The sequence below is a fragment of the Procambarus clarkii genome, chromosome 44 (assembly GCF_040958095.1).
Source record: "Procambarus clarkii isolate CNS0578487 chromosome 44, FALCON_Pclarkii_2.0, whole genome shotgun sequence".
NCBI lineage: Eukaryota > Metazoa > Arthropoda > Malacostraca > Decapoda > Cambaridae > Procambarus > Procambarus clarkii.
In genome coordinates this window covers 15983800-16003126 of record NC_091193.1, presented here as the reverse complement: position 1 = coordinate 16003126, position 19327 = coordinate 15983800, and the positions used below count along the sequence as shown (strand labels likewise).

Genomic DNA, 19327 nt, shown 5'->3' with positions numbered 1-19327 from the left:
GTGACAGCTGACTCACTCCCAGGTACCTATTTACTGCTAGGTAACAGGGGCACTTAGGGTGAAAGAAACTTTGCCCATTTGTTTCTGCCTCGTGCGGGAATCGAACCCGCGCCACAGAATTACGAGTCCTGCGCGCTATCCACCAGGCTACGAGGCCCCTAACCCCCTGTGTGTGTGTGTGTGTGTGTGTGTGTGTGTGTGTGTGTGTGTGTGTGTGTGTGTGTGTGTGTGTGTGTGTGTGTGTGTGTGTGTGTGTGTGTGTGTGTGTGTGGGTGTGTGTGGGTGTTGAGGAAGAGTTGAAACAGGAATTTCCTTCCTGTTTTTGTAAGGAAATTCCTGTTTCAATTCTTCCTCCGTGGTCTGACACTGTCACATTTTTAATCACGTGTTTATTTTTCGTGATTTACACACATATATATGTGTGTGTGTGTGTGTGCGTGCGTGCGATTGTTATTCATTGCACTATATTGTATGCTTGTATCCATACACTCCCATTGTTGTATTTATAAGGATAGAAATCTAGCTCCGGGGCCCGTCTCTAAACCGTCGATGGAGGCGAGGTCAGCTTAATGGAAGTCAATTGAAAAGCAAAAGGGATTTTGTCTTACAATATACTATGCAAAGGGAGAGTGGCAGCAACATTGAATCTTCCTTCATATCAGTTCATGTCTTCTTATATCATTTAGTGGCTTAAGAATCTTCACACTTAGTCTTCCTGTGTTGCTTCCGTCTTTGATGAGGTGGTCATCACTCTTGAAGTTAACGGGTCGTGGTTCGTGCGTGCGTGAGGGTGACATCGACACGGTAGTCATACGTGTGTTTCTAATTCTTCACAGTTAAGTTACGTGAAGGTTTACCTACGAATATGTTGTTATAACCTTTCTTCTCGTCTAGTAGGTCTCATTTTGCACGTTGTGTTATCCCCCCCCCCCATGTACAGATTACAAAATATGTGAAAGGTCTCGGCTCACAAAAATCCACATTTTTCTACGCATCAGGATGTGAAGTTAGGTGGGCTGCTTGGGTTCGTGCGTTTCTGGGTAAAGTCAGCACTTCGTGTACGTTGTTGCAAATCAAGAGAATGTTGTTGCAAATCAAAGGCTGAGAATGCACACATGTTGTGGTGACCTTGTTGCTAGTGATGCTGCAGACAAGTGTGTGTTGATCTCTGTCTCTATAGTGTTCTAATTCTAATTCTAATTAGTCGTTCTTATTCAGGTTTATCAGTGCTTGCTGTTGATGTTCTTAGGTGCTGGCTATATGCCATCTTGGTGAAGGATATGTTGCCTTCCTGTGTTGCCTTAAGTACCTTAAGTACATACGAATGTACTTAAGGTACGTAATGGCTCAGAGAGGGAGCAGGGTTGTGTTGTCACTCGTCTTCAAGGAACGGCTGTCTATATGTCTTAAAACTTAAGTAATTGTTCTAATCACTATGCCTCGTGTGGTTACATCATCGTAGTGAAGGTAAACTTGAAAAAGGTCGATTTTGTTTGACTCTGAACTTTTTTGTATTTTCTTGCGTTGCTAATTTTCATTTTGTTCATTATAATCCGCATGATTTTTGTTTTCAGTTTTGAATGTATTAGTGATATTACAAAAAAGTTTTGTAACCTTCTCTTATATTGTCAATTTTACTTTCAAGAATTGTGATATCTTTGTGAATACAGTATTGTCATTATTCTTATTATTATTAATATTATCATCATCATCATTATAAAGATGATTGTTATCACTTAAAGCTACCTAATGCATAATATAATTAATAACGTGTGACTCACCTGTATTATCAAATTATCTGTCATTGTAATTATTTAAATCATTATTATTATACACATGAAAATATGATATTTTCGTGTGTATAATAATAATGATATATATATATATATATATATATATATATATATATATATATATATATATATATATATATATATATATATATATATATATATATATATATATATATATTTATTACGATATATCGATTTTCTAGGCTGTACACTCAATAAACGAATAGTGTTTATCGAGTGTACAGTAATTATTTATTGCTTATTAATATAACGATGTACTACGTTGTACAATGAAATGAAATACGGAAATGTAGTTTATTACCTTAACGCATTGTTTACAACGCAGCCCAAGAACCCCCAACTGATCAAGCCCCTCAAAACCTTAAGCTTTCTTTTAAGCTCAAAACATTGGAGTGGAAGCTTCATTTCTAGTTAAAAAGGACTTACTGGATCCGTATGGCGATTCTGGTATAAATTCTGACCCTTCCCCCTCCCTATACCTCCTCTCTCTCTCCCGTTTCCTGGAGCTTTTAAGCTCTGAACCTAATAGCGACAGTCAAGTTGTTGAGCATTATTTTAAATACTTTCAAAAAGCTGTGGTTAAGCTTTATATATGGGATTTATTCACTAGTGGTGCACAGAGTCGCGGTATATTCACTAACGGTGCACTGAGTTGCGGTATATTCACTAACGGTGCACTGAGTCACGGTATATTCACTAACGGTGCACAGAGTCACGGTGTATTCACTACCGGTGCACTGAGTCACGGTATATTCACTAACGGTGCACTGATTCACGGTGTATTCACTACCGGTGCACTGAGTCACGGTATATTCACTAACGGTGCACTGATTCACGGTATATTCTCTAACGGTGCACAGAGTCACGGTATATTCACTAACGGTGCACTGATTCACGGTATATTCTCTAACGGTGCACTGAGTCACGGTATATTCACTAACGGTGCACTGATTCACGGTATATTCTCTAACGGTGCACTGAGTCACGGTATATTCACTACCGGTGCACTGAGTCACGGTGTATTCACTAACGGTGCACAGAGTCACGGTGTATTCACTACCGGTGCACTGAGTCACGGTATATTCACTAACGGTGCACTGATTCACGGTATATTCTCTAACGGTGCACTGAGTCACGGTATATTCACTACCGGTGCACTGAGTCACGGTGTATTCACTAACGGTGCACAGAGTCACGGTGTATTCACTACCGGTGCACTGAGTCACGGTATATTCACTAACGGTGCACTGATTCACGGTATATTCTCTAACGGTGCACTGAGTCACGGTATATTCACTACCGGTGCACTGAGTCACGGTGTATTCACTAACGGTGCACAGAGTCACGGTGTATTCACTACCGGTGCACTGAGTCACGGTATATTCACTAACGGTGCACTGATTCACGGTATATTGCTCTAACGGTGCACATGAGTCACGGTATATTCACTACCGGTGCACATGAGTCACGGTATATTCACTACCGGTGCACTGAGTCGCGGTATACTCACTACCGGTGCACTGAGTCGCGGTATACTCACTACCGGTGCACTGAGTCACGGTATACTCACTTGCGGTAGATGGAACTATAGCACAACTAAAACTGGCAGCAACGTGAAGACACAACATCGCGGGGGCGTGCAAATTCTGTGCACGTTTGACTGTGCAACATAATGAGTCTGGGTTACTTGCGATTTAATCTACGATACATGCCGACCTCGGGAGATGAAAGCAGCTTTTTTAACTCTCCTTCAATATTCCTCCTCCTACGAGTGCTCCTGGTTTGGACGAAAGCGCATAGGATATTCATGCGACCCTTTGAAATGCCCGTAACTTACTTATGCTTGCTTGAATAGCTGTTCTATCACGCTAAGATGGAATTTTCTGGCGGTCACGGGGGGGAGGGGGGGGGAGGATTTGATATTGTCGTTGTAGGCGACCTCTTGAAATAGAAAACAGAAACGGAGAGATGATGATGCATGTTGCACGGCTTCTGATGCTCTCAGTTGCCGTGCTCAACATGCGATACAATGGAACAAAGGAGTGCACTTCCCGCTCTGATTCTTGCCGAAAGTCCCCTCTCTCTCTATCCTACCAACCAGCCCGAGACACTTTCCTCCATAATAACTTTATAAGAAACATTTCCCATCTCCTTGTGGAGTATTCGACCCCGGTGTTGTCAAGAGCGACGCACCGGCAGGACAAAGAATATCAAATCTCCATACATAGCCAATTCAATCAAACTTCTTTCAAAAACTTAGATGAAACAACAGCAATTGTGTATGACGCTCCACTACGGACACTGATCCGTTGCTGCTGCAGATTTGTGCTATTTTTATGAACTTTTGTTGAAGGCATTAGCGTTTATTTATGGCTAGACTCATTAAATGGGAATGGGTTCAGACTTAGCCAGTGAAACAGGTAAATAATACCACCACGCATTAAAACTTTACAAAATTTACCAGACGACTGGAGTTCATTATCCTTTCGGCTAACTTCTCGAAATATCTTCCTCGCATTAGATCTGCATCATGCTGCCTAGTCTGAGCTGCGATATTTATATATTATTAACATGAATTTACGGTATTGTACCATAGTAACATTATTTTTGTTATAATGAAGAATAATTACAGGTACACAATATCATTTAATTCAGGTCAATCTAATCTTTCCATCCTGTTCTATCACAGGCGTTCAAGAGTTACAAGCAGACCAAGCAAGGTCATCGAAGTGACGAGACAGGAAACAGATCTCTCGTGGTCAATCACCCAAGACCAGAGAGAAATAAGAGAGGAAACTTGACACCTCATTCAGGCCAGTCTTAAGACGACTCAATTTTGAAAAGTCCCGAGTAAAGATGGGAAGACCCACGGATGCTGAGGCCAAACAAATCTTCTACGCCAACAAAAGCAGAAAGCGTCTGTGTTCTCACCATCTAAAGATTGGGATGATGTAAGATCCGTTTTACAATATGGCATCGATCCCAGCACAAAGGAAGAGACGATATCTACAGACCCTGTCGGTGGAACGGTTTGCACTCAAGCGATAATCGACGATCATGAAACTAGCCTGAGAGCAATATCAGGAGACCCCTGAAGAAGGAGCAATCTTTGGTCTTGCGATAACAGACGATTATGCCAGGAGATTGAGAGCCATGTCTCTGGAGCGATCTCCATTCTTACGAAATATCGATGCCCACGAGGAGGAGGAGGTAAGAGAGTTATACCTGGAAATCGTGCCGTTGGAGCGACCTCAGCTCTTGCTCCTATCGGCTGCCATGCATCGTCAGTATTAAGAAACAAAGGACGAGTGAGCGAGCGAGGAGGGCCTCGAGCAGGCCTCCTAACAGCTCTTCGGGTACTCGCGGTCAACCCAACATGCTCTGTCTCGACATGAAGCTCATCACAAGATTTAGGTCGGAGAAGCGGCAGTCTTCGAGCTCGTCCATCTCGCCCTCAGGAGGGCTTGACCCCCCTGCTCCACCGCGGCGAGACCGCAGCAAGAGCCTGTGTGTAGATCGGATCACTCCCCTCCTGCAGGTGGTGGAACCGAAGGTGAGAGACGACACGCCGGCGCGCAACACAGCAGTCTTCTGCCGTAGGAGGTCCACCACTACTGCATTGTGAGTACAAATTTTCTTAACAAAAATATATATATATATATAGTGCATATTTAACGGCTTGGCGTTATAAATTTATATAATTTGTGCGTACTTCCTGTGTGTGTGTGTGTGTGTGTGTGTGTGTGTGTGTGTGTGTGTGTGTGTGTGTGTGTGTGTGTGTGTGTGTGTGTCTCAGCTGGGCACAAAAACACTGAATCTGGTATAATTGTTTGCCAAATTTGGAATTTTGTGTGATGACCATTTTTTTCCATGCAGCTTACATGGAATATAATTTATATTATTATTGTATCTGCAGCTTGTATCAAATGTGTGTATGTGGCTACACATATACGCACGCGCACACGCACACGCACACACACACACACACACACACACACACACACACACACACACACACACACACACACACACACACACACACACACACACACACACACATCCATGCGACGTTTGTTCTTCATGATGTCATCAAATTCATTTTGGTAAACATCATTTATATATTGTTCGTCTTACTGAGATATGAATTATATCTCTTTTGACGATAACTGTTACTAAATATATTTCTCGTCGATGTATTTCATCTTGAGTGTTTACCTAGTGTCTCGATATACTGGCATACATTGTCGTGTATTTCTCCTTATATTGTCAGTATTTCGGGAAGAAAATACATGCTAACACCGTATCTGTGATGAGGAACACTGATATTGTCTCACCGATGAAAATGACTTACTGACTCACCGATGAGGAATATTGATACTGACTTGCGGATGAGGAATACTATTACTGACTCACCGATGAGAATAACTGACACTGACTCACCGATGAAGAATACTGACTCACCGATGATGAACACTGTTACCGACCCACCGATGAAGAACACTGATATAGATGCTGAACACTGACTCACCGATGGAAGAACACTGACTCGACACTAACGATGAACATTGTGAGAGTTCATCCTCGACAAAATTTCCTAAAGCAACTCCCAGCGTTAATCAAGTGAAATGTAAGTACATTACATTTTTAAGGCTTAAATTTGACACTTTGGTTAAGGGACTGCTGCCCGTAACCCAGAGAAAAGGTGATAGATTATCGTAGGGGCTCTAAGGGGGGCCCCCTATTCTTGATCTACCTTTCTTTGTCCCCCAGGTCCCTTCGCTATGAAATCTATCTCTTCTCAAGTTCCCTCACTACGAAGTAAGTCTTACTTCCCTGTCCTTCTCCCCAGGTCTATTTTCCTCTTGTCCCTCCACTATTTCCCTCGTCCCCCTTATTCCCCTCCTTTACCCTGATGTCCCACTTCCTTGTCCCTCCCACAGGCTCTGGCTCCGGGACCAGGTTCCCCTCCCAACGGCCGCCTTCCCAGTGTTGCATCCCAAGTGGTGCCTAGTTCCAGGTCACCTCCTCAAGGTGTATTGTCCTGAAATCCCCTAGTTCTTTCCCCAAGGTCCTTCTTTCCCTAGTCCTTTCCCCAAGGTCCCTTCCAATTTGCCCCTGTCCCCGGATCCTTGTTACCCTCCCTCCCCTTCTCCGGACCTCTCTCCCAGCACTCCTTCCCAGCACAACTGTCAACAACAGGAGTTGTGTGTTCCAGCTGCCGAACTTAAATAACCGGAGAAGACTTTAATCAAAATGACCAAATTTAGCGTCGGCCTCCTCTTCTACGACTCACAGTGGGGGATCGAACTCTGCACGAACATATTCACGCCTCTCCGCCCTTCTTCTAGTTCATATCTTCCTATTGAACCGTTTTTATTTCCTTCCATTTACAACCCTTTTCGTTTCCTGTAGCCGCATTTTGTATGCCATTGCTCCCACTGTCACCACTGTATCGTCTTCTGTTCCTCTTGTCACACTTTTCCCTCTCGCCTATCTCCTAATGACCTTCCTAATTTCCCGCCTCCTTAACACCTTTCTTCTCTCTCTAGTCCTCGCTCTCTCTCTCTTTCTCTCTCTCTTCTCTCTCTCTCTCTCTCTCTCTCTCTCTCTCTCTCTCTCTCTCTCTCTCTCTCTCTCTCTCTCTCTCTCTCCACCCTTTCCTTATACCTCGATGCGTCGTCGTTGCATATGTTATTATTTTTTGTACAGATCTTTTGCGTCTAAATCTAAATGTATATTCATGATTTTCCGTTAAAATTGCGAATAAACGAATTTTTGAACACAAAAATATTATTGTGAAAACGTAATTGTAATATTTTAGTATAAACAGGCTATGTGTTTACATGTTTTGAACGTTGTTATCACAAATTAAACGGCTTAGCAAGTGTGTCCATCTGTCTGTTTTCGATTGAACGCCTCCCACCAGCCACACCCTCCTCTCAGCCACACCATCCTATTATCATCCACGCCCCTCTTCTCAACCACACCCTCCTCTCAGCCACACCATCCTATTATCATCCACACCCCTCTTCTCAACCACACCCTCCTCTCAGCCACACCATCCTATTATCATCCACACCCTCTTCTCAACCACACCCTCCTCTCAGGCCACACCATCCTATTATCATCCACACCCCTCTTCTCAACCACACCCTTCTCTTCAGCTCATACTCCTCTCAACCACACCCTTCCCGCAGACACTTCTGGCTCTCCGTCTATTTCATATGTTCTCTGGCCACTTTTTTCTTACTATTTTTCGACAGTTTATTAAAAAAAAATTTCCCCATTAGGAGCTCAAATGTTCTCGCTCTGAATCTATTTTTTCCTGATAAACACGACCAACCTCATAAATCTGCTTATTTTGTACCTCTGCTCCCAATCTCTTGTCAATCAGCTGTTTTCTTCACTCACGATCCCCTCATATTGTAACTAACCCAAGTCTAACCCACCATCCTTTACCATCCTTTAGTCCTCACGACTTCAACCTTACCCAACCACCTCTCCTCATACCCAAGGAATTATTCATTCTGCCTTACTTTACTCATTCTTCCTCTCGCCACTCCCAATGGAGCATTTATTCTACATCTCCTCATATGCAAATCTAATTCATTCGTCCCTCTTTCTAGAGTAGCCAAACCTATTCCTCTCTATTTTGCACATCTCGAACCTTTTCCATGCGTTTTTTTCTCACAACCAAAGCTTTCATATCTAAACACACCCTCATTGTTATGCCTTCAAACCTATCCACTTCTGGAGGTCAGTCAGTCCTTTGAAGTATATCCACGAATTCCATCTAAAAAGATAGTATTATCTATCTTAAAAAGATATGATTTTCCAAACTGACTGTCATTCTCCGCCTTTTCCAGCAGTTTTTGCGATGTGCCCGAGACCTGTTTCTATCCAGGCTTCTTCTTTTCCGGTGATTTAATCCCATCTCACTTTCATCCACGCCACCCACGTCACCTGTTCCAGCCCTTCGACGGCACCATCTCGTCTCTGGAGCTTCACCCCAAGCCATTAATTTCTCCCTAAACCATTAATGTCTCCCTAAACCTTTCTCACACAGTCATCTTGTTCCAGTGCTCTCCCTTCCCCTCCGTCTTCTTCTCCCCCTAAATGGCTAAAATCCCTCCTCACACCAGTTTTAACCCCAATCTTCTTCTAACCCATTTTTATCCGTTCCTTTTCTCTCCCAACCCATCATCATCATCCTCCTTCAAATCTCACAATCTTATTAAACTCCCTCACTGGCCCCTCTGCATCCAATCGCTCACTGTGGATTCGAGAAACGGAAGTGGATTGGCTATCAAGAAACATCCCCTAGTCCCAATCCCCCCTTTTCCCCATCACCCCTGCTAGGATCCCATGGCAGTTCGACACTTGGTCCTCGATGCCTGGCCCGCCCTTGCATCTCCAACAATCTCCACCAGTCCTCCTTGACGGCACTAATAACAATGCCTCTGGCTGTCTGTGACTACCAATGCACTATCTATCTTACATGTCAATGACTGGTTGAGAGGGAGAGTGGGAGAGAAACAGGGAAGGGAGGAAGAGACGGGGGAGAAGGGTAGAGGGATAGTTGGTGGGAGAGGAGAAGGGGGGGGGAAGGGGGGGGGTTGTAGGTGGGATGGATGGTGTGAGGGAGTTAGTGATGGAGTAAGAGAGGGAGGATGGAAGTAGCTGACTTACTGAAGAGTGAGGAAAGTATCACGGCAGTTGGTATTCCAGGTCTTTTACGATGTCGTTTCGCCATAGTGATTTGTCTGGATGGTAGAGAGGATCCGTGGTCCGGGTGGAGGTTGGGTGGTCCGGGTGGGGTCTCTGACGGTGGGTTCCGGGTGCGTGGTTGCGTGGGTCTCTGTGGTGGGCCCCGTGCAGGAGCTGTAGGCAACTGGGTGGGTCCTATGAAGGGCAGTTGTATTTTCCGTAATATTTCCTTCCTTCTTTTGTTTAGAATGTCACCTTGACGACCCCAGACATTATTCTCCCGATGAAACTGTGTATCTCTGGAGCCATTAAATGTTATGCCATTCTCCTACTGTTCCTAATTTGTGTTTGTGTATGTTTTGGGGCGTGCTTGTATGTGTGTGTGTGTGTTTGTGTGTTTTGCGTTTGCGTGTACTCACCAAGTTGTACTCACCTAGTTGTGCTTGCGGAGGTTGATCTTTGGCTCTTTGGTCCTGTCTCTCAACTGTCAGGTTCTGTATGGTTCTGTGGTTGTGTATTTGTGTGTGTGTGTATCGCTGTGTGCAAACCTAATGCGCTTTCAAGGTTGAGCATCGTCTCCTATTCCCGCCTTCTGTGGCCCCATTGGTCAGCTGTGCCTACCTTTGAATACTGTTGCTTTGTTTACTTTGTCAATTCTCATTTAATTCTCATAATTCATTATCATGTTCCCTCTTTACTTCCTTTCCTCCAGTATTTCAAGATCTAGTTCCCTTAATCTAGTCCCTTAATCCCTAGTTCTCTTAGCTCAATCCCTTCAGCTCATGAACTAGTCGTGTTGCACATCTTTGGAACTCTTCTAGTTTTTGAAGTGGGGTTTCCATTCCGGAGCTGCATATACAAGAAACGGGGCTACATAGACTGAAATACTTAATATTTGAGTCTGGTGTTGACAACACCATATATATATATATATATATATATATATATATATATATATATATATATATATATATATATATATATATATATATATATATATATATATATATATATATATATATATATATATATATATATGTCGTACCTAGTAGCCAGAACTCACTTCTCAGCCTACTATGCAAGGCCCGATTTGCCTAATAAGCCAAGTTTTCATGAATTAATTGCTTTTCGACTACCTAACCTACCTAACCTAACCTAACTTTTTCGGCTACCTAACCTAACCTAACCTGTAAAGATAGGTTAGGTTAGGTTAGGTAGGGTTGGTTAGGTTTGGTCATATATCTACGTTAATTTAAACTCCAATAAAAAAAAATTGACCTCATACATAATGAAATGGGTAGATTTATCATTTCATAAGAACAAAATTAGAGAAAATATATTAATTCAGGAAAACTTGGCTTATTAGGCAAATCGGGCCTTGCATAGTAGGCCGATAAGTGCGTTCTGGCTACTAGGTACGACATATATATATATATAAATGGGGTACCTGGTTGTGTCTGGTGGACAGTGTAATATAACGGCCGAGTCATGTCAAGTCTTATAGCGTGTCGTTGTTTCTGTTTACAGTCACATGTGTGTTTTATCACTCGTCTAAGTCGACCTACAGCCCTTTGGGTGGCAAATGAGAGTGGCTGTTGAAGGCTGACGAAATGGGCAAGTGTGGAAAGGGGGGAAGAGGCGGTGAGAGGCAGTGGGAGGGGGAGCTCTCAACTCTCAAACTACATGTTGAATTTAGTTAAAACTTTGGGAACTCATAACCAAAGTTAGATATTATTGGTGCTAGCTCTGAGCGCTACTGTTACCAACGCCTTACGGTCATGTAAAGGGGAAGACGGGCAAGAGGTCTTCTGTCTCACACTAGCTACAGTTTGGCGTTATTGAATGTGGCATCCAGCATTGCTGTACAATACGTGTGTTTGGTGGGTGGGGCGGCAGGAATGTCGTTCTCACTCATGCCAGTTAGCTTCGTAGTGATGCCAAAGGCGTGAGATAGTATTCAATATTACTAATTATCAGTAAAGGCACCAAGCCGGGGATGACTATGTAGCAGTATTCTATATGTGTATTTAGTACTAACGATGTGTGATACTCTGATGTTTATATTGTGACCATTGTGTAGCTGTGTGTGCTGAGCTGTTCCGAATTTTGTGCGAATGTCACAATGTGTTTTAAACATGTCATGAGAACATGACAGTTATCAGTAAACCACAGTGCCGCACAGAGAGCTTTCTAAGATGACACTATTTGGTATATCTAACTTTTCGCTTATTTTTGTACATGAGATGTTTTTACAGATTCTCTGCTGCACTTTTATGTATAAATGGCAATATTATCTAAGTCTTCGGGGGTTTGTTGATCAACATTTTACTATATCTATTTTGGATCCGTGTGTATTCACCTAGTTGTGTTTGCGGGGGTTGAGCTTTGCTCTTTCGGCCCAGCCTCTCAACTGTCTATCAACTGTTTACTAACTATTTTTTTTCTCCACACCACACACACCCAAGGAAGCAGCCCATGACAGTTGACTAACTCTCAGGTACCTATTTACTGCTAGGTAACAGGGGTATTTAGGGTGAAAGAAACTTTACCCATTTGTTTCAGCCTGGTGCGGGAATCGAACCCGCGCCACAGAATTACGAGTTCTGCGCGCTATCCACCAGGCTACCAGGCCCCCTTTGTGTGTGTGTGTGTGTGTGTGTGTGTGTGTGTGTGTGTGTGTGTGTGTGTGTGTGTGTGTGTGTGTGTGTGTGTGTGTGTGTCAGTGTGACGATATGTCTGAGCGGTAGGTACATTATTAAAACAAAAAAAATCGGGGGGGGGGGGAAGTGTGACTTGATAAACTTTGTATATCATTAATTAAGTTCTCGAGATGCTGTATCAATTTTACAGTCTAATGCGTAAGACTTGCATAAATAATTAGGAATATTCTTTCAGCAAACTTTAAGTATTAATGAAGGGCGTATACTATACTTTTTTTAGTGTTGATTATTTTTAACAATAATTTATATATATAAATGATACACATATTTGTTAAGGAGCATGTAGTATTTTTAGGAGCATGAAGTATTTTTAAAGAAAGTTAAATGTTGTTTTTTATGTATTTCTGTATTATCTCTGTTGCTTCCTCAATTTTTCTTTCTCTCCTTCCCTTTCTCTCTCTCTCTCTCTCTCTCTCTCTCTCTCTCTCTCTCTCTCTCTCTCTCTCTCTCTCTCTCTCTCTCTCTCTCTCTCTCTCTCTTCCTTCTCTCTCTCTCTGTTTTTCATTCACCTTGGGCTGGGATATTATATTCTCATTCGATATAACATCCCAGCAGAAATGAAATAATTTTAGTATAAATTTATCCCATCCGAAATACTATATTCCAGCCGAATATTATATCCGAACCCAAATATTATAAGGCGTGGACAAAACTGGGGAGCTGGTCCAGGGATTACACTTGCAAGACGGGCCAAATCCCTGTCTCTACATTTTACCCCTTGTAAGTGAAAGAAAGAGCAACATTGGAAAGTTGTCCCGCTCGCTATATCGATAATGTTGCTCGCTGCACATAAACTCCCAAACTTGGACCATGAGAGTGTCATCTTCACAATCCTGGCCCTGCTTTATGCCACCTGGAGACAAGGCATCTCTATTTCTCTCTGTTTTTCTTTCACTCTCAATCGTTCGCTTTTATACTCTCTTTCTCTCTCTCTCTCTCTCTCTCTCTCTCTCTCTCTCTCTCTCTCTCTCTCTCTCTCTCTCTCTCTCTCTCTCTCTCTCTCTCTCTCTCTCTCCCTCTTTCTCTCTCTCTCCTTCCTTTCTTTGTACCCCTCTCCGTCCACAAATACCAAGCCATTTTCCTAACTCTTATTTCCTGCTATAATGTCACTAAGGAGGTCCATCAGGAAATAAGAGCGCCTTTTCTTACCTCATTCCATCTCTTGAGACATTCCTCCATTGCGGTTACCTTACGTTGATTTCGGGGCTCAACTTCCCCGCGGCCCGGTCGAGGACCAGTCCAGCAACCTCCTGGTTGCTGGACTGATGTATGAATCACAGGCTGGTTGATCAGGTATCCTTTGGAGGTGTTTTTCAAGTTCTCTATTGAACACTGTGAGGGGTTGGCCAGTTATGCCCCTTATTTGTAGTGGAAGTGTATTGAACAGTCTCGGGTCTCTGATCTTGATAGAGTTCTCTCTCAGAATACCTGTTGCACCTCTGCTTTTCAACGCGGGTATTCTGCACGTCCTGTCATGCCTTCTGGTCTCGTGTGGTGGTATTCCTGTGTGCAAGGTTTGGGGGATCCCCTCCACATAATTTTGATACCAAAACCATAGTCAGACACACCACACCACACCACACATACACACACACATACACACACACACACACACACACACACACACACACACACACACACACACACACACACACACACACACACACACAAAGTAATCGGGATGAATAAATAACCTTCAGAAAAAAGGAAACATCCCGTGTGTTGAGGTATACTGATGAAGTTGATCCTATGAGCTGAAATAGAAAACACAATGATTTCAAAATACTTCAGGAGGACTTGAATAAGAATCACGTAGGAGCAAATAGTTCAGCACCGGTGTTCAACCCCGAAGACTATAATTTTCAAGTAGTCTTCTTGCACCAGTTGCCGCTGGTGCAAGAAGACTACTGGTAGATTATAGTTTAGAGAAACGGCAGGTCATTGAACGAGAGGAGACAGACCCCAATCTATCCCCATTAGCACACACACACACTGTATAACATCACTGGCACATGCAAAATTAACAAATATAATAATATAAACAGCTGGCTTCGTACAGTCAATTCCATAAAGAAAAAAGCAAATACAAAAATATGAAATTTAGTTAATGAGGACCAACACTGGAATTTGCTTTCACTTCTTCATCTGCGGGAGTTAAAGTGATTTCTGTGTGGGAAAAAGGATAGGGGTAATGGGAATGGAAGAGGTAGGACAGGTGTTAAAAGGAAAAGATAAAGATTAGTGTTCAATAGGGAAATATGGACGGATATACTAGTAACAGGGAAGGGAACCAAAGGGTAAAAGGGGGTTAGAGGTTAAGTGGAAGGAATGGAGAGTAGGGCTGAGGAAAGGACTGGGAAAGGATGACGCAGGAAGGGAATTCGAAGGCTTAGGGGGAAATAAAGTGTAAAAGAGGGGAAAGGAATTAGAGAAGAAAGGGAGTGTAGTATAGTCTTTGTCTAAAAAAAGGCAACAGTCATACCCGCTTCAGAAGACAAGGTCTTTGTAGTTCAACTTTTGTAATTTTTCGGTAATATTTATATTGTTCTGAATATTTTAGCAATAGTTTGATTATTTAACATTTTAGCTACCATTTTTTTTATCATGTTTAATAGCTTTTGTTACTATTTTGATTGAATCTGATTGTGGCAATTATCATCACTTTAATCGATCATTTCAATAGTCTTAACATATTTAATAACCCTTCTGACCCATTAATCGTGGAGGCTCTTCGTATAGATTTTGCTTCATTTGTTTTAAACTACGTTGAATTTTGATTTATCTGAATGATTTCAGTAATTTATTTCGTAATTTGAGTTTAGAACTTTTTTATTTATCAATAGACTCGCGGAAGAAGAAAACAAAAGGGAAGCGGCAAATAAACCAATATTGCCAGCACGGCTTTCTCGGCAACCATTGGAGAGAACGTCGAGCGATTGTGGTGGTCTCAGCTTATCACTGCAAGAGGCTTCTCTCCATAATGGCTACGCTGTTGGGGTAGGGAGGGAGGGAGGGAGGGAGACTGTATGTCTAGAAGTGGGACGAGAAGCACTCCCACTTGTATCTTAACGACGTCATATACATACGTATGTACATATCTACATATATTCGTATACACACATATATGTGTGGGGTATATATATATATATATACATTTATAGACGCGCGATCGCGCACACACACATACACACGCGCACACACACATACACACGCGCACACACACATACACACGCGCACACACACATACACACGCGCACACACTTTGATCAAAAAGCCAAAGCTCAACCCCCGCAAACACAACTAGGTGGGAGAGTACACACACACACACATACACACACACACACACACACACACACACACACACACACACACACACACACACACACACACACGCACACACGCACACACACACACACACACACACGCACACGCACGCACACAAAGACACACACGGACACACACACACGCACACACACACACGCACATACAGACACACACACAGACACACACACACACACACACACACACACATACAGACACACACACAGACACACACACACACACACACACACACACACACACACACACACACACACACACACACACACACACACACACACACACACACACACACACAGGTCAAGCGGGATGGTAAGACAACAGAATGAAGCTGGAGGAGAGGGACTGGACGAGTCATTCATGGAGATGATTGCTAAGGCATGGAAGGAAGTCAGTGGGGAATTGAAGGACCTGAGGGAAACTATATGTAAGCTGCAGATAGAACTAAGTGCAGCACAAGAGGAGATAAAAAGCCTAAAAACAGGCCCTCCTCAGACTCTGGCCCAGGGGACCAACCCCCAGGTGCCAGGAGATGTAGCTATGGCAGGGACCCCTACAATTGGCCCAACCTTTGCTGAAATGCTCAAGAGCCCAGGAGCAATGTCCACAGTCAAGGATGTTGTAATGAAAGCAGTAACCTCACAGGAGGCAGCTAGATGCACAAGCCAGCTAATGGAAAGGAAAAGAGCTGTAGTAGTGGTAGGTGTCGAGGAACAAGAGGGCTCCACAAGGGAGGAAACGAGGACTAAAGACAAAGCTGCAGTGGCAGGGATATTAAAGGAGATAGGAATGGAAGGGGCTGAACGAGACATAGAACAGTTTTTCCGGATTGGCCAGTACAACAGAGACAAAAAAAGATTGATCAAGGTAGTATTCAAGAGCGAGGACATCAAAGAGGACATTCTAGTAAGGAAGAACAAACTGAGGCATGCAAGGAACTACAAAGAGGTATATGTTCAGAGGGACATGACCAGAGACGAGATAGTAAGGGCAGCAGATGCAAGGAAAAGGCGCAAGGAGAGGGAAGAGAGCCAGGGAACCTCAGCCTCCAACCCAGCAATCCCAGAGGGGAGTGGGGAACCCCAATCCAGCAACCCAGGAACCCCAGGGGGGAATGCAACACCCCAGTCCACCACCCAATAGGGCCCTCTCTACCCCCCAGCACAAACCCTTCCTTGCCCCTGCATAATGCCCATCATGAAACCCAAATCCTCCCCCTCCCCTTACCCCAAGTAGCCCCTGCTTTCCCAACCCCTGGTCTTCTCCCTGCCCCAAGCAGGCCTGAGCAAGACCAAAGCCCTCTATCCCCCACTCCACCTCCCTCCAAACCCCTGTCAACTACACCGCAGGAGGGCGTGCCCTCTCCCCAAGCAATCCCTGCTCCCTCACCCCCAGGACTTCTTCCTGACCCAAACAGGCCTGAGGAAGACCTAAGCCCTCCACCCCCCACCCCACCTCCCCCTGAACCCCTGGCAACTACCTCACAGGAGGAGGAGCCTACCCAAGTAGCAAGGACCATAGAACAACCTCCTACACTTGTAGGGAGTGTGGGTGAAATTGGATATAAGAAAGTGAGCTTCAAGGTAATGTACTCAAACATTGATGGGATTACCAATAAAGCAAGTGAACTGGCAGAAAGGGTGCAAGAAGAAAACCCTGATGTAATAGGACTAACAGAAACAAAATTGTCAGGAGTCATAACAGATGCTGTGTTTCCAAAGGACTACTATATAGTAAGGAAAGAGAGGGAAGGGAGAGGAGGTGGAGGAGTGGCCCTGCTGATAAGGAAGGACTGGAGTTTTGATGAGATGGAAATTCCGGGCTGTGACGGATTCAGAGATTACATAACAGGAACTATAACAATGGGTGGACCTAAGATAATAGTGACAGTCATTTACAACCCTCCCCTAAATGACAGAAGACCTAGACAGGAGTTTGATAGGAACAACATGGCAACCATTAATATAATAGAGAGAGCAGCTTCAGTTGCCTGCAGGAATGGCTCAAGACTCTTAATCATGGGTGATTTCAACCATGGAAAGATAGACTGGGAGAATGGGGACCCACATGGTGGTGCAGATACGTGGCGAGCTAAACTCTTGGAAGTGGCAACAAGGAATTTTCTGAGCCAGCATGTCAAGGAACCCACAAGAATGAGAGGCAATGATGAACCAGCTAGACTCGACTTAATATTCACCCTAAATGAGTCAGAAATAAGGGAAGTCAAAGTTGAAGCCCCCATAGGAATGAGTGACCACAGTGTACTGACCTTTGAGTACTTGGTGGAGGTAGGGATAACCTATCCAAGGATGGGAGTGGAGGGGAAAAGACTGAATTACCGAAGAGGAAAATATGACGAGATGAGGAACTTCCTAATGGGAATACCATGGGAAACAGAACTTAGAGACAAGAATGTGCAGGTCATGATGGATATTGTCACCCAAAAGTGCCAGGAAGCTGCAGACAGGTTTATCCCCGTCCAAAAGGAGAAAAACGAAAAACAACAGAAAAACCCATGGTTCAACCAGGAATGTAAGGTAGCGAAACAACTGAGTAAAAGAACATGGAGAAACTACAGAAATAACAGAACACCAGAGAGCAGGGAGAGGTACCAGAGGGCCAGAAATGAGTACATCAGAGTGAGGAGGGAAGCAGAGAGACAGTTTGAAAATGACATCGCGAGTAAAGCCAAGACCCAACCAAAGCTGCTCCACAGCCATATCAGGAGGAAAACAGCAGTGAAGGAACAAGTGATGAAGCTGCGGAAAGGGGAGAACAGATACACAGAGAATGACAAGGAGGTGTGTGAAGAACTCAACAAGAGATTCCAAGAGGTCTTCACAATAGAACAAGGAGAAGCCCCTGCACTAAATGAGGAGGCGGCAACCTTGGAAACCTTGGAGGAATTTGACCTCACCAGTGATGAGGTCAAAAGGTGTCTGCTGGAGCTAGATGTGACAAAGGCTGTTGGGCCTGATAGAATCTCACCATGGATACTAAAGGAAGGTGCAGAAGCACTAAGTGTGCCACTCTCTATGGTGTATAACAGGTCACTGGAAACAGGAGACTTACCAGAAAGTTGGAAGACAGCTAACGTGGTCCCAATATACAAAAAGGGTGACAGGCAAGAGGCACTGAATTACAGGCCAGTTTCCTTAACTTGTATACCATGCAAGGTGCTGGAGAAGATCGTGAGGAAAAAGCTCGTAGAGCATCTGGAGGGAAATAACTTTGTAACGCACCACCAACATGGGTTCAGAGATGGTAAATCGTGCCTCACAGGGTTAATAGAATTTTATGACCAGGCAACGAAAATTAGGCAGGAAAGAGAAGGGTGGGCCGACTGCATTTTCCTGGATTGCCAAAAAGCCTTCGACACAGTACCCCATAAAAGGCTGTTAAAAAAGTTGGAGCAACAGGCAGGAGTAAAAGGGAAGGTGCTCCAGTGGATAAGGGAGTACTTAAGCAACAGGAAACAGCGAGTAACGGTGAGGGGGGAGACATCAGAGTGGCGAGATGTCACCAGCGGAGTCCCACAGGGCTCAGTACTTGGACCCATCCTGTTTCTAATATATGTGAACGATCTTCCAGAGGGTATAGACTCATTCCTCTCGATGTTTGCTGATGATGCAAAAATTATGAGAAGAATCAAGACGGATGAAGATAGACAGAGACTACAGGATGACCTGGATAAACTGGAGGAATGGTCTAGAAAATGGCTGCTGAAGTTCAACTCTGGAAAGTGTA

At 43.8% G+C, this 19327-nt stretch overlaps 1 long non-coding RNA gene across 1 annotated transcript in view; it reads left to right on the top strand.

Annotated features, from left to right (window-relative positions):
* The window catches only part of LOC138350253 (uncharacterized), a 232758-nt gene that overhangs the window by 158146 nt on the left and 55285 nt on the right, over window positions 1-19327 (top strand). The window contains exon 2 of the long non-coding RNA XR_011222020.1: window positions 4504-5435. This is a non-coding gene — a long non-coding RNA (uncharacterized lncRNA). The remainder of the gene's footprint in view (window positions 1-4503; window positions 5436-19327) is intronic.